This window comes from Thermobia domestica, chromosome 6 (genome assembly GCF_964235325.1).
Source record: "Thermobia domestica chromosome 6, izTheDome1.hap1.1, whole genome shotgun sequence".
In the NCBI taxonomy this organism is placed as follows: Eukaryota; Metazoa; Arthropoda; class Insecta; order Zygentoma; family Lepismatidae; genus Thermobia; species Thermobia domestica.
This window is the reverse complement of record NC_137459.1, coordinates 222,437,039-222,453,938: the sequence shown is the minus strand read 5'-3', so window position 1 is coordinate 222,453,938 and position 16,900 is coordinate 222,437,039. Positions and strand designations below refer to the sequence as shown.

At 37.5% G+C, this 16,900-nt stretch overlaps 1 long non-coding RNA gene across 1 annotated transcript; it reads left to right on the top strand.

Moving 5' to 3' along the window:
* The first annotated feature begins 8,026 nt into the window (after nt 1-8,026).
* On the top strand, nt 8,027-13,540 carry LOC145688424 (uncharacterized). The gene is made up of 3 exons (XR_014131903.1): nt 8,027-8,183; nt 9,748-9,888; nt 13,323-13,540. It is a non-coding gene; the product is annotated as an uncharacterized LOC145688424 (long non-coding RNA).
* Nucleotides 13,541-16,900: the final 3,360 nt, after the last annotated feature.

The window sequence follows — 16,900 nt, the reverse complement described above, 5'->3', positions numbered from 1 at the left end:
TTACTGTCATTTAATTTTGCACCAGATATTCTTTGATACTTGGTTAGTAAATACAGAATATGTTGAATTTCTACAGGGCTGTTCACGAAGTAATGTGTGTCGTCGACATAGCTTTGTGCAACAATTTTAGTATTATATACAGGGACCCCTGGTAAAAGAGATTGAACAGAAAATAACAAAGGAGCCAGAGATAAACTAAATTAAATACTGGACATGCTATCGCCTTGAAGGATTCCGCTATTAAAAGGTATCGCTACACTTAAGCCACCATTAATCTTCATCTTAGTGATTCTCTGAGAATAGACACCTTTAATCATAGAGATAAATTTGTCACCAAAGCCAAAGCGAGTTAACACATTAAACAAATATTGATGCTGAATTCTATCAAAAGCCTTAGAGTAATCCGTTGAAAGAATAGCCACTGTATGATCAGTTTTACACTCATAATATGCTATAAAATCTCGAAGATTGGATAGCGCTTCATACATACGGCGAGTCTGTCCATGGCCATATTGACAGGGGCTTAAGAGATCTTCAATGTATGTTTTCATTCGCAGAGTGAGGCAACGGGTCAAAATTTTGAGGTCCGTACACAGTAAGCTGAGAGGTCGAAGGGCATCAACGTCATGGGCGTTTGCATATTTGGGAACCAACACAGTGATACCCGTTCGTAAGGAGGTTCCTAAAATGCAGCTATCACGATACTCGTTAAAAAGGTCAGTGAGAAAGGGAGCAAGGATGTCAATAAAAGTGACATAGAATTCCACGGGCAAGGAGTCGACACCAGTGGATTTGCCTATCTTACCAAGTTTAATGGAGGTCATGACATCGTTTACCGTGAAGGGCTGGCTAAGACGCTCCCTGTCACCATCGGTTAAGGTAGCTGGTATGAGTTCAAAAAGAGTATCATCACTGACAAACAAAGAAGGCGTGGCATAGAGATGTTTAAAATGTTCTATAAGATATGCAGTCACGTGAGGTCCCTCATATAAATGTCCATCGGGGTCTTTAAGATGCGAAATCAGCTGTTGTTTACCTCTACTACGTTCTCGCTGTACGTGGACAGTACTAACAGATTCTGTGGAATCAGTCGAAGGAATCTTGCTACGAACAATATGGCCGTACATACGTCGGCGATGCATAGAGAGAAGAAAAGCCTTGATTTGATGAATTTGAGGCCGAACAGATTCTCCTTGAGCCTGCGCCTTCACATAGTCCCGTAAAAGCTTAGAATAATATGCATACTGTTCACAGAAGGCCTGATGACGATGAATACTGTATTGTTTACTAACAAAACGAAACACAGGTTTTACACGTTTCTCCCAAAAGTTCATAAGAGTACCTTTATAGCTGCGTTTCTCCTCCATTAAGGATGCCCACTCAGCACGGATGACAGATTGAGAGTCCGCTTCAGCGAGGATCGACGTATTAAAATACCACAATGAATTACTTTTAAGGAATTTTGTTACAGGTAAATTGATAGTCATAAGGACACAATAATGATCACTAAAAATCACAGGTTCAATTTTGATGTCCTTGACGTAAGGCAATAAGATGCGGCTGACGTAAATTTGATCGAGTCTCGAGGATGAATGTGATGTCCAAAAAGTATGACCCGGAACGCTGGGAAAATAGAAACGCCACACATCGACGAGGTCATATGTTTCAATCACTTTGTGGAGGGAAGGTGAGAAGGGGTAATGAGGCTGGGCATCTATCTCTGCAAGTACTGCATTGAAGTCTCCAGCGAGGATACAGGGGTTGGACCCATTATATAACTCCTGCATGAGATCAGTTTCGAAGAAATTGTTCCGTGCCCTAGTTTGAGAGTTCCCAGCAGGAGCATAACTGTTACATAACCGTATAGTCCGTAGTTGGCCCACAGTAAGTCTATCAGTTAGAGGAGTAGGATGCTCAAGAAAGTCTATATCACTTCTATATATAATTGCAGTTCCTAAGCCTTGGGGATTAAAGTTAGAGCACCAGGAGTGAGTAAAGAGGTTGGAAAATTCAGGCAAAGCCACTTCCTGTGTGAAGAGGATATCTATCTCTGCTTTACGGATGAAATCACTCAAAGCATGTTGCTTAACCAAGGAACTTATACCGTTTAAGTTTAGAGTGGCGATACGAAAACTATACATTTGGATCCACCAAAGAAAAGAAATTATAGATAGGAGAAAGAAGAGGACATTAGAGAGAGAAGGGATATTACGAAAGATCCGATGCACTGTCAATCCCTTTCCTAGGACGAGACTTTGAACGGGTACGAGCGGACTCTACAATATAACTATCTTGAGACTTTATTAACTTCAAAGAAAAATCACTGTCGCCACTTTCAGTTTTCTTTTTCTTGCGCCGGGTTTGGGACAAAAACACATTTTCACTTGCACTAAGGTTACTAGCAGTAGAAACAACCACATCACTGGGCAAAACACTATCACTAGTAGGTGGGGCGTTGACACTAGGTGGGGCACCAGAAGGGGACAGAGAGGTGAGAGTTGTCACATCAAATTGGCGGTGCACAGAGGGAACGTCATCACTGTTGAGAACACGTTGGTCAGAAAGTAAACATAAACCTGTATCAGGTTCCTGTAGAGGCTCAACAATATGGTCATCACTAATGGGAGGGGCCTCTTCAATATTCACTGTGCCGTTGGCAGAATCCATAGTATCAGAAGTCGACGGAGCTGTATGCATCATGGAATCACAAGGAAGGTGCACGGGAGGATCGGGCGATTTGACAGCAGGAATGTCACGAGGCGAGGTCAAAAGTGGGAAGGTGTTGAAATTAAGTAATTCTCGTGTGGGCGTTGCGGAAGGAAGATTAACAGGAGCAGGGCGTGACAAAGGGGAAGATCGGAGTACGGGACGAGAGGATAGGGGAAGGGTACTAGAGCGACGCTTATCACAATCTTGGAAAAAATGTAGAGGACTATCACAGAAACTGCATGTCTTGATTTGACCATTATATGTGACCCACAATCGTAAACCTGCGATTGTCACATAGGAAGGTATGGAATGCTTAATGTTCATGCGTATCAACTTCCTGCCAGTACGAGTTTTATAAATGTGACCTGCATCATAATATTCGTCTTCAATATGTTGCACCTCGCCGTACTTAGAAAGCACACTGATGATTTTAGCATTATCTAGTTCACTAGGACATACGTGTAGTTTAACTAATTGCGACATATTACTAGCAGAATCAAGGTCCAGAACAAATTCACTGTCATCATCTTTGTACACAACTTTACCTTGTGCATCACGTAGTATTTGCTCATAAGTAATCTGGTTTAAGAGTTTAATATACAATATTTTCCTGTTGAAGTCCATTTCTATTGAGATAACTTGGTCCGGGGATAATTTGAAGGTTGAAGCAATCCACTCATGGAGTTTAATCGACGTGGGACGATTACTGACAGGACGAAAATTAATTCGTATAGTATTCACTCGTAAACTAACCATGTCGCAAAACCGCTATCAAAAGACCAAAAGAATAGCACTGGGTCGTAATAAAGACGTTCACAGTCCAATACCACACACAAATGTGCAAAACACGAGGAACAAAAACGAAGCGTTCGCAACTGCACACAGCTTACAAGCGCACAGCCACTGAGCTATTTGTTTTCTTGCATGAAGTGAACCTGTTCTACGATAAAGACGATTTTTCATTACGATCGTGCTACCAATTCGTCCTTTTCCACAGGTAATTTCAACTATTTGCTCTATCTATACGTTAATACTTGGCATAAATTCATATATTTGGAGTTGCCAGATAATGCACGTAATAAGATATATTAGAAATGTTTCGTTAAAGTTTTCGTTTGTAGATTTAATCCACATTTCTCTCAGTGACATAGATGTCGCTGCTTCGTGTTGAACTGCAGAATTCCCTCGCGTTCTTGAAGATTTCACAATTTAGCAGAGTTGGTAATTCTCGTGATTTCGGTCGATTTAATGTTTTTTGCTTCTAATTTCTTTATTTTAAGCTAATATTTAACACAAATATAAAAATGGATTTGTTCTTAACGTTTTTTTTTTTTTTTTTGCTCGGGGAACCTTCCGAAGTTTCCAGCATATAAAGAAAACGGAGATATTTTCAAAAAAATCTTCAAAATAAAGAGATGCGTCATTTATTTTGCTCATAGTAGTACATTATTTCATTTGTATTGCTTCCTCTATTATTACAATAAGTTACTGCACAACTAAGATGGTTTTTGCCCATCTTGAAACAGTAGCATAATTGTTTATGCAGTATTTCACTTGCCCTGTTGAAAAATACTGCGATACCTCCACGTGACGTCACCGGCCTCAAGGTATCCTGTGAAAAATGAGAGCAGAAAAGCTGAATCGAGAGTCCCCTGTACGTAACCATTTTGAATGACTATCTGTATCCTATGGTGAAAACTTTGTTCCCAGACAGCATCGCCGTGCTTCAAGATGACAGAACCTCTGTTCATACAGCTTACACTGTCCAGGATGGGCCTAGGACAAATCTGCCAATGACCAAATGCGCCAATCGTGAAAATGGACAAATCAGCCAATGGACAAATCCACCAATGGACAAATCTGCCAATTACCAAATGCGCCAAACGCGAAAATGACCAAATGCGCCAATAGTGAAAATGGACAAATCTACCAATTACCAAATCTGCTAATTACTAAATGCGCCAAACGCGAAAATGACCAAATGCGCCAATCGTGAGAATGGAGAAATCTGCCAATTGACAAATCCGCCAATGGACAAATCTGCCAGTTACAAAATGCGCCAAACGCGAAATTGACCAAATGCGCCAATCGTGAGAATGGAGAAATCTGCCAATTGACAAATCCGCCAATGGACAAATCTGCCAATTACAAAATGCGCCAAACGCGAAAATGACCAAATGCGCCAATTGTGAAAATGTACGAATCTGCCAATTGACAATTCAGCCAATCCCCAAATCTGCCAACTACCATATCTGCCAATTGCCAAATCTGTCAATTACCAAATGCGCCAAACTCGAAAATGACCAAATGCGCCAATCGTGAGAATGGAGAAATCTGCCAATTGACAAATCCGCCAATGGACAAATCTGCCAATTACAAAATGCGCCAAACGCGAAAATGACCAAATGCGCCAATTGTGAAAATGTACAAATCTGCCAATTGACAAATCTGCCAATTACCAAATGCGCCAAACGCGAAAATGACCAAATGCGCCAATTGTGAAAATGGACAAATCTGCCAATTGACAAATCCGCCATTTACTAAATCTGTCAATGGATAAGTCACCAAACTATCATTTTATTTTAGATGTATTCTTCAATCATCGTCCCACAGTATTACAAAGAAGAAGAGGAAGGAGAATTTATGAAAGAGCGGAAAAGGGTATTTTAATTTTAATGTGTGTTGCTTTTATAAATTCGCAATTATGTTTCAAAATGAATGTTTACTGATATTGGTTATTGGAGTTTAGTATCCCATTGCTGTACTTAGGTTATATGAGACGTCACGTAACACGTTTGAATTTTAATGCCCTCTCACTGGGAATCCAACCCGAAAAGACTAATGTTTGTTGTAATTATTGAATAGCCAACAAGCCTATTTGGTCTTTCACTTAAGTAGCTATTGCTTCAATTCTCTTCATCCGATTATCTTGGTTCATATGCCATTCACTTCAGAATAAACCAAGCTTGCTAATGGTACTATGCGCATGTGTGCATGATGTATAAGAAGAAGGAAATTCAAGGTAAAATTGGGAATTTCCCGTCCAAAAGTCCCTTTGTTCAAATGTAGCACCCCCTGCTACGGCCCCAACTAAAGACTCCCAAATATAATATACCTTTAAAACGACTGTAGTTTATAAGTAATATATGTGCCAATTTTCATTGTAATACCTACAATAGTTGTGACGGAAAAAAATATTTCTCAGTTCTGCTAGACAATACCAAATTTCATATAGGAAGAAAGTGAGATAACTATAAAATCAAATGACTCCGAACATTATTTTTTATTTGAAATGAAATGAAATCTGAGTTTTACGTCCAAGTGTTATGCCAGTAAGGCTAAAGGAGACGGTCATGATGAGTAATAAATAAATGGTAGAATGAAGAAAGTGGGAGGAAACGGGAGAAACCCGAGGAAACTCACGCACACGGTGTTTGTCCACCACAAAGTTCACATGGCGGGGACTGGGATCGAACTCGGGACCCCAAGCACTAGAGGTGAACGCTCCACCACTGAGCCACCGCGGCCCTATTATTTATTTGAGTATCATGACTTATACGTCATTCTCTTCAGAATAAAACAGGCTTTCAAATCGTATCATGATGATATATATATATATGTGTGTGTGTTGTACGAGAAAAGGGGAAATTAGGGTAAAATTGGAAATTTTCCGTCCAACAACAATCGGCAAGAGCAGAGTTGCTCCAGTAGCCCTGATATCGTTTCTCCATCATAGTTATAACTTGGTAGAAATGTTTCCCATGTTCATCAATGACTGCTCCGCAATTTTCTGGGAAGAAATCTATGTGGGAGTGCAAGATATGTATTTTTAGTGATACATTACACCCTATTGCTTGGTAGAAGGTATTAGGTGCAACTCTACTTTCTTATAGTTGAGACCGCTCGTTTTCCAAAACATTCGTCACCACTTTTCGGAAACACTAGCGGATCCAGAAGAATCATTTGGAGGGGGCGGTTTGCTTCCTGGAAGATGAGCGTACCCTCAAAGTGACCAGAATTTCAATTTGCAAAAGGACGACACATATGAATCCGGGAATGGAAGGGAGTGTAAACTTGATTCCCAGATTATATTTTATGACCCGAATTTGTAAGTTTTTTTTTTTAAAAAAAAATGAAATTATATTATTTCTCTAGATTTAAATTAAATACTCACTTCCGTTTCGGAGGCGTGGCGGTATCATGATTCACTTCACACTTAGTCACCGCGATTTATCAGATGCGCTGTATTGGACGGTACTTACACAAAAGAAAGTGCTATATTGACGATGGTATTTATCCTGTCATCTGTTATCTGCCACGAAGCCTGTCCCATTTGTCCTCTGTGTATATAAATATAGCTTCCCTTTGTTTCACTAAAGTGATCGTAAGAAAACTTGAAGCTTGACAAATCTATCAATTTCATTATCCAATAGAATGCGAGGATATGTTCCGATTGTCGATCCGTATCCATGACATTTTTTTCCAGTACCTTTCTGAGAGAGACATTATCTTTGATCTCTGGCGCTATGCGAAGAACATCTGAGGGCAAGATGTTAAATTTCCGTTACGTTTCGTTTTTCATCATGATTTCAGTTTGTCAAAATTGTTGACATTTTCTTAATTGCGCGTTAAGATTGCGGCTACATAAATCGTACCAAAATCTTCTGATGTATCAAAGGTGAAGAAAACATTTCTATGATTCACGAGAACCCAGGATTCACGAGAAGTTGGGGAGTCGCTGACTAATAAACTTTGACAAAAATGGAATTGTTCATTTCTCAAGCAAAGCTCCCAACTGTACTCAATTGATGTATTTAAAGAAGAATGTGTAAGGAGTTCAATTTATGGTACATCCAGGAATTTTTCACTTAAACAGGAGAGAGCAAGAAGACAAATATAGGACACCATTACAAAAGTTTAGACCTCTGTACATAGGGTATTTTGATTTGTTGGTTGAGTTTAACGTTCCACGGTAATGACATGAAGGCTGAAGAAGACGTGCACTTACTGATTACACTCTTAAAAATTCAGGTGGTTTCGCAGAAAATTCACCGTAAAGTTTACAGGTCTTTTACCAGAATTGACATTTCAGGTGAAATTTCCGTAAATTTTGAACAGTGTATCCAGCATTTGACCAAAGTTCTCTCGAGTTGTTTGAAGTTGTTATCATATTTCGAATAATAGAATGAGTATTAAGTTATACGAAAGAAAATAACTTTCAAAGATGTTTTTCATTATTTCTTCTGGTTTAATTGCAAAATAATTTGAAGAATTATTAAATACTTTTAGCCTTATATTTAGTGGTTGCAGACACTGTCGTAAGATACTTTTATGACAAATGAAAGTTGTTTCCGCAACTGAAGCATCCGCAACTGAAGACAAAAAAAAATCTCGCCAGTAATGAGATTGTTTGTGTTGTGTGTATTCCAACATTAGAAACTGTTGATCATACATTTTCTTCATTTACATTATAGGTGAGTACATTTATTACTATTATTTTAAGTATATTTATAAGGTTCTTATTGCTCATATTTTACGGATTGGAGTTGAAATTTCTTTTAGTATTTCATGATCGTCTTCTGTGTAAAGTTTTAACCGGTGAAGCACCTCGGTTTTTTGCATCCAAAGTTTGATCGCATGTTCAGTGTACAAATAACACACTGACGTTCAAGTCGCATATTATGCAACATCACATAAGGAAAAGGGTTATAGTTAAGGAGCCGTACTTCCCATTTAGGAAAGGACGAGAAACGCCATACTTTCAGGAATTATTCATTGACTATCTAGGATGTTAAAAAGTAGGTAATAGACTGAGTTCTTGCCCTTGTACTTAGGGTGTTTAGGTAGTGCAACAGTAAGATGTATCCTCGTGCACGGGAGATGAGAAGTAGCTGTTCTTAACTATTACCAGGAAAAGTACGATCGGAACTGTTCTAGTGCAAGTAGTAATGCGTGCCGTCAATTTAAGTGCAAGGAAAAAATTGGGCCTTTGTGCCGTAGAGTAGATCCAGTATTTTCAGGCCTATAAACGTTAAAATTTTATTATTTATCAAGAAATTCACTGTCACTATCTTAGAAATTGTTTCTTGGTGCGCATTCACTTTAAGAGGACCTCACTGTTTGTGTGTAAATACTGCGTCCGGATATATGCTATAAAACTGCAGTAACCTGTGCTGGGTGGCCACTAAACGGACGAATGCCATGTAATAGAGTCAGGACAGGGCAGCCCGAGTGGTAACAAGTGTGCGTGCGTAGGTAGCAGGCGTGTCAGCGATGGTAGGTATTCGCGTAAACAAGGATGTCATTGAAAACACTTAGATAAATTTGGGATAATAGTTAAGAACAGCTACTTCTCATCTCCCGTGCACGAGGATACATCTTACTGTTGCACTACCTAAACACCCTAAGTACAAGGGCAAGAACTCAGTCTATTACCTACTTTTTAACATCCTAGATAGTCAGTGAATAATTCCTGAAAGTATGGCGTTTCTCGTCCTTCCCTAAATGGGAAGTACGGCTCCTTAACTATAACAAATTTGGTTATTATCTTAACACGCGATTACTTACCTTTGCGATTTGCACAATGCCGACACTGCATTTAGGAAATTATAAACAACTAACTGGTTTGTGGTAGAGGACTTGAATTCCTCTCAAACTTTCATGTACTCACTTTTCTCATATCATTAAGACATTTGAATATACGTATGACTGTTTCTACATTTCTTTATTTTCAATGTTTTTCTACATTGGTCATATTTTCTGCTCAATTTCAATAATACGTACCGGTCCACAACATATAATAACTCTTTTCTTCACAACACACATTCTTATAACACTCAAAATCGAGTTGCCATCTTTGAATACGCCGAACTAATTTCCTCATTATACCCTAATGTCTCATGTCAGCATGCATCCACTGAAAATAGTACCAGCAGCACGCAGATTTTCACGTCTGAAAATATTACATTAAACTATCTAGCGTGAATTAAAAAAATACTGTGTCTTTCCTTGAAAATTTACGTATTTTTCATATTTCAGGTCCTACTCTCACGCACTTAACTCGAAATTCTCTGTGGATGCTTCGTTATACATTTTAACCAGTTAATGAAAATAGTGGAGATCGGAATATGACTTCGCTTTCGTGCCTTTCTCCAACAGTTGATTGCAAATGAAAAAAAGGTGAGTAAGGCTAGGGAAATTAAGGTTACAAATTTTACAGTAGCCCTGTAAACATACTTTTTTTGATAAGAAGTTTTCAATTTAATACACTGCTTTGCTGAACATTCAAAATTTATAATTAATCAGCATATTGAGTTGCTGGCTAAGACACACCAACTTCATTTGCTTTATACAATAATTATTGCTTTTTATAATTATCGTTGTTATTTAGCAACAGTTAAACTCTCTTTAACGTAAAGTGTTTCATGCTTATTTTCAATGTTCCGATGTATAGTTATCTCATATATTTCGCGGGGGCGCGGTGGCTCAGTGGTAGAGCGTTCACCTCTGGTGCTTGGGGTCCCGGGTTCGATCCCAGCCCCCGCCAAGTGAACTTTGTGGTGGACAAACACCGTGCTCGTGGGTTTTCTCGGGGTTCTCCCGTTTCCTCCCACTTTCTTCATCCCACCATTTCACTCATCTCTCATTATCACCGTCTCCTTTAGCCTAATCGGCATAACCGTGGGACGTAAAACTCAAAGATTTCATTTCATTTTCTCATATATTTTGCATGGCACAACTTATCAATAAATATTACTCTTCAATCCTTATTCTTAATCCAAGCTTAAATGATTGCATGGTAGTGTGCATTTTGAATACAACTCTTGAACTTTAACAAATAATTTTCTATGAGTTGAGTATACTTTTCTATGAAATGCAAGATTTTTTAAAAATATGATTGTCTTTAGGTATTTATAAAGGAATAATTTTTAAAATCATGAAAGACTGAAAATTTCAAATAATATGGAAAGATTGGCAATTTATCCATAAAAATAAATACATTATTTAAAATATTTACAGCTCATACTGAACTGAACTACATCTTTGATAACTTTTTTTTCTTTACTTATTATGAAACAATGGTATGGTGTGGCTACTTGGCAGTTGTTACCATTTGCTCTGCGTCGACATAAAACCTCTGTTTACTAATTGCTACATTATGATCCGCTTGTCTTCATTACTGTCTGTACGCTGTAATTTGAAATCATTCCTAATGCTGTAGCGATATTTTCTTACATTCTTTTTCTATATATAATTATTTTGCTCACCAAACACCACACATCCATACCATATATTAATGATTTACTTTTTTTGCACTTATTCAAGGGTTTCATTATAAACAACTTTTCGCTGAAGATAGAGTTAATATGTGCCGAAATATTAGATGAGGCAAACATCAAAGTCCGTTAATTTTAACTATCATCTATCTTTAATCTACAGTATAGCGTTGCTTAGTGCGTTTATATAATTGACCCTGATTCAGTAGTGAGATGATTCGCTTTTATAAGAAAAATGTCTTAACATTAATAGATCTCACTTCAATTTTTTAAGATTAAAATAAATAAATATGGCAGGGCTTCCGGTTAGCCGAATAATCAGCACGCGTGCCTTCTGCAAAATGCGTATGCAATAATTTCTCCATACTTATGCCTATAATTCTATGAAATAAAAGGTTTTTTAAAACGAAGTCGTTTGTTGATATTTGAACAAAGAAGTCAACAAATAAATAAAAGTAAATGAAATGAAATCTTTGAGTTTTGCATCCTGTGGTTATGCCGGCTAGACTAAAGAAGACGGTAATGAGGAGAAATGAAAGAAATTGTGGAATGAAGAAAGTGGAAGAAAACGGGAGAATCCCGAGAAAACCCACCCATACGGTGTTTGTCTAACACAAATCTCACTTTCCGCGAGCTGGAATCGATCTAAGGACCCCATGCACTAGATGTGAACGCTCTACCGCTGAGCCACCGCGACACCCTAAAGAAATGAAGACTACAAACTAACCAATTACATTCTTTTAACCAGTAGGTTGAAATTTTATTAAGTTGTTGCAGGTTCAGTTTAGTAAGTTATTGCATCGAAATTGAACTAAAGTGATGTGAAAATAAACTTGTATTGTACCATTCAACCCATACACTTCATAGTTGAAGTTCCAGAAAACAATTATTCATAATGTACATGTATTAACAGAGTTCTTCATAGATATGACAAAAAAAGCCTATAGCCACTAAGGTCAAAGAGTATTCCAGATTCGATAAAGAGGATGATAAGGTACTTTCAGACTTGTCACAACATTTTCATGCGTTCAAACACAGGTCAATGATATTAAAGTGCTACACAGAACAAATTTGTTCATTAAGAGGAATGTTTATGAATAGTTTTATACAAGAATGAACAACCTAGTTTGAATCTTGACAAAGACCACTTGAACAACAAACGAGTTAAAATAATCAACTGTCATCTGGCGCACAAACTTTAAAGTTTGAAGATTGTATGGCACAAAACAGGTTTATTTTCACACAGCATATTTATAATTTTGTTAAGTGGTTGGTGTTTTAATGAAGACGGGAGTTCCTAACGAAAATTTCAAGTTACTTATATGACTGACGTATACAAGATTAGTTCAATTTAATAACGATTCTCTCTTGTTGCGTGATCCAGTGACGTCGCTCCATACACCAAGTAAAGTGGCTTCACAAAATTTGTCGGAGTAAAATTACTTATGGGTAGCTACTTGGCCATAAGACCTAAGTTTTCACATCATATGCCGAACACTTACGGTGAATAGAACCTGATACACTGTGAGCGTGGCGATAGATGATTGCAATTCCACAGAACAATCCACTTAAACGCTCTACAGTTTTGGAGGCCAAAATGCGAGGTCGTCCTCGCTGCTTTTGTGTTCAGGAACGTCGCACCACTTTTCCTCTTCACTGCAACAACCTAAGTAAGTCTCTGTTTTTTTTTTTTAAGAGCTTAAGTATCCTGAACCAGTTACACATTAGATGTGGCATGCAACCATCTCACCACGTTGACGTTCGTGAAATGCACAGTTTTACTCATTCGGTTCTCTCACCCATTTAGTACGATTATGAATATTGTCCATATCTATGTATCCCAGACACATATGGTTTCCCTTTGCAACTGAAAAACACACTTCTTGTGTTTGATACCACTATTAGGTGAAATCTGTAATACACTATTTCTTGTTACCTTTTATGGTGCGAAATTGTTAATCGTTTTCCACAAATACAAACCTGTTTTCGAGATTTCTATATATCTTAATCCACAGTTCTTATGCCAGCTTCACGGATGTGAAATAGTGCAAAATGAGAATGGTTAGTGTTAATCAAAACTTAAGTAAATTTATAGAATAGTTAATGCAAATGTATATGAATAATTCATAGTATTGTTTATGAAACAGAGAAGAGTTTGTCTTTAAAAAAAAATCGTACAGGAAAGGAAAATGTAATGGTATGAGAGACATAAGAGAAACACCATTAAGCATGATATTGCGCTCAGAGTTACATAAGTCAATTTACAACTTGAAAGAAATAAAAATAGGTTTTGCCTATTTTTCTCTAGCTTCGAAATATATTTGTTTCTGATTTCAGGTGTTTTGTTGGAATTAATCCAGAAATTGAATCCATTCCGCGGAAAGCGAGGGAAGATACGGCAACATGATACTTCTAAGGATTATCCGTAGCAAATTTTTGACTTCCATGAAATAACTCATTGTCAGTTTATAAACGGAATATTGACTAGACTGATCATTTCTTTTTTATTTCATGTACTATCATTAGAGAATTAAATATGATGAGATATTTAAGAATATATTGTTTTCATTTGGTTTTTACTAAATCCTGTTAATTTATGTTTAAATCTTTAAGTATTTTTTTTTTTCAGTAGCGTCATTTCAGACTTTGCCAGGTAGGAGTAAGTTAGTCCATTAACATAAGAGTTTTACCTTTTGAATTAGTATTTAACTATACAATTTATTGAAGGGCATGTGATTCTCAAACCCAGGGGGGTAATTATCCTCCTTGCCCTTCCCAAATGATTCCCTGCTTCTCTCTCTCTGAAAACCTTCTTCTGCTTTCTGCACATGTAGACTTAACTCTGGTTGTATTACTGTTACAAAGGAAAAGTGTCGTGAATACATGCACGTTTTTTGTATTAAATATACAAACTACTGTATATTCCTGAATGCAAGACTAGGTATTTTGCCGCAATTTTGTAACCGTAAATATGGAGTCGTCTTGCTTTTGCGACATATCATGTAGAGATTCTCTTCACTGAACAGAATCACGAGATTCCATTAAACGATAAATTTACTCATTTCCTTGACTACCGCTTTAGCCTTCAATGTTTGAAGATTCACTGCAGAGGCATCATGTGGGAAGAGTAGGGGCAATTGCATCCTACTTAGCACTTAGTTTAAGAAATAGACGCTTTTTAATAAATTGTGTACTAATATTGTAATGAAAAAACGTGAAACTTATGTCAGTGAACAGTTTTGTTCCTCCTGCCAAAACCTGAAATAACGCTATTGATCCAGTGGACCCTTCTAATGAGGAAGAGTAAGTGAGGTTTCTATTTGATTTGATTTTTAATGTAGTTTTGAAAATATGTCCTATATGTGCTATAGATGTATTTGTGTAATCCTTTGGTAAAAATATGGTGGTTCGTCTTAGTAATTATGTGTGAATTTGCAGGAGGAAATAAAATTTAAAGTAATCCTAACATACTTGTGAAAAAGTGCACTTCAAAATATTCTTACTTGTAACTCTATCAGTAATAGTCACAATAATTGATTATTTATTAATATTATTTTTTCCCTTTTCCTGCTTGCAAAGTTGAATCTTGTACTTCAGTTATCGAAGACATTAGAGAAAGTGTTGTCTAAAGAATGTGAATATTGGTTTGCTGTCTTGTGAAAATGCAGATGATAGGAAAAGAAAGAGCGTAAACGTATTGTTCATTGTATTACATTGTCCAGAAAGAAAACCAAGTTGTTAGTAGTAGGGGTCGATCTGGGTAAATGGATGTTTAGATCGTTAGCGATGTCAAACATGTCAATCTTGCTCGAATTTTACCATAATGTAATCCATTTTGGCTGCGAGAAGCATCTTGGACATTGAAATTTCCTGATTGATAGTAACTGAACTATATTTCAGTTCTTGCTTTTGATAACGTATCTTGCCCGCATTTTCGGCCAAGGAACAAGAGTTGATTCTATTTCACTTTATAATTTATGGAAGAACTCGCCTAAGCCTATTCACTGTAAAATTGTTTTCTTGAGGTGCTTTCTTGAATTTGATGTTGAAAAATCTCAACTAATGTCTATAAGAATTTAAGCGATTAATTCATATTGCGTCGCATTTAACTTCTCCGATGTAGGTTTTTTTTTTTCAGATAATAGTTACACAACCTTTATACATCGTAGCTGCTCCGGTAAGTTGGCCAACTTGACGAGGAAGAATGTGTCTTAAGGCCATCAGTGTAATTGGGCTCTTAAGCAGTACCGATAAAAAATATTTCTTTGTTAAATGAACACGCCAATAACTTTAAAGCTTGTTGAAGAGTACCGCAAATAAATACATTAAATCATCACTGTGCAAAATACTCTCAGGCTGATTTGTTGCTCTAAACTGAACACGAAATCACATAAATATATCTAGTTTTTAACCATAATGATTTCCACTCAATCTGTGAGGCAGTTTCAAATGGCTGTGGGAAACAGATGTCCAACGTTTTGGTGAAATTACGGAACTTTTCAGGAGAAGTTTCTGTAAATTGTTAAATGAAATTCATGCAACATATCCGTTGAAATATCTGTAAATTTTTGTGTGAAATATCTAGCACTTGAGGGTATGTATATGCTATAATTCCCGTAAATTCTATAATACACAAAGAGTGAAAAAGTGACCAACTGGACAGAGACTCGACCCCGGGACCTCCGACATACCGTGTCGATGCGTTAACCACTATGTCATCCAGTCCGTCTCCCAGAACAGTCACTCACTCTCGAGGTCGATGCTCTACACCCAGACCATGGATTGTACCAGAGAACCATTGCTGTTCTCGGACAATGCCTGTATCCGTACATTGAGCACCTATGACGGTTGTGATTTCATATCGATGTTAATGAAAGAGGAAACAACATATTTTTTAACACACCAGTTCCTTTGTAGATGTGAATTCTACAATGCACAAAGAATGAAAAACTGACCCACTAGGCCAAGAATCAAACCCGGGATCTCCGGCATGTCGTGCCGATGCGTTAACCACTATGCTACCCCGGCCGCCTCCCAGAACAGCTACTCACTCTCGAGATCGGGGGTTCCCACTCGGACTCCGTATAACGCACGTGCTTCGAGTGGAGAGCACTGACCTCGAGAGTGAGAGAGTGAGTGGCTGTTATGGAAGGCGGACTGGGTGATATAATGGTTAACGCATCGATACGGTATGCCAGAGGTCCCGGGTCAGAGTTTCGATCCAGTCGGTCATTTTTCCACTGTATGTGGGGTATAGAATTCACATCTACATATGATCTGGAATGTTAAAAAAATTGGTTGTTTCCTCTTTCATTAATATCTATATTCCGGCAAAATTACTACAAAATTTCCGTTAAAATATTTGAAAGTGCAGGCGAAATTTATGGAATTATTCCGGTGAAATTACTGTAAATGTTTCAGTAAAATATCTACAGGTCAGGTGAAATTAATGGAATTATCCAGGTGAAGTTACTGCAAATTTTCCGGTGAAATGTCTGAAGATGAGGGGAAATTCATGCAAATATTCCGGTGAAATTACTAAAATTTTCCGGTGAAATATCTAAAGCTCAGGTGAAATTCCTGGAATATTCCGGTGAAAATATGGCATCCCCGATTGCCATATATTTCACCGTAAAAATTCCGGTATTTTTTTAAGAGTTTATAGTGGAATTCGAACCACCTTTTTCGTTAAAATGTACTCTCATCGGGAATCGAACCCGGGACCATGAGCACCGTATAGGGTATTTTGTCCAAATACTCCTCTTTTGCAGTGGTATAATTGGGTACGTAAGGAAAAAAAACGCATTAGATCAGATTAGGAACAGGGGGTTGGAAATTGGCTCTATTAGGTAATTTCTTAAAAGCAGAATTTAGAAACATGTATAATTATAGTTATGCTTACAACAACAATAAAA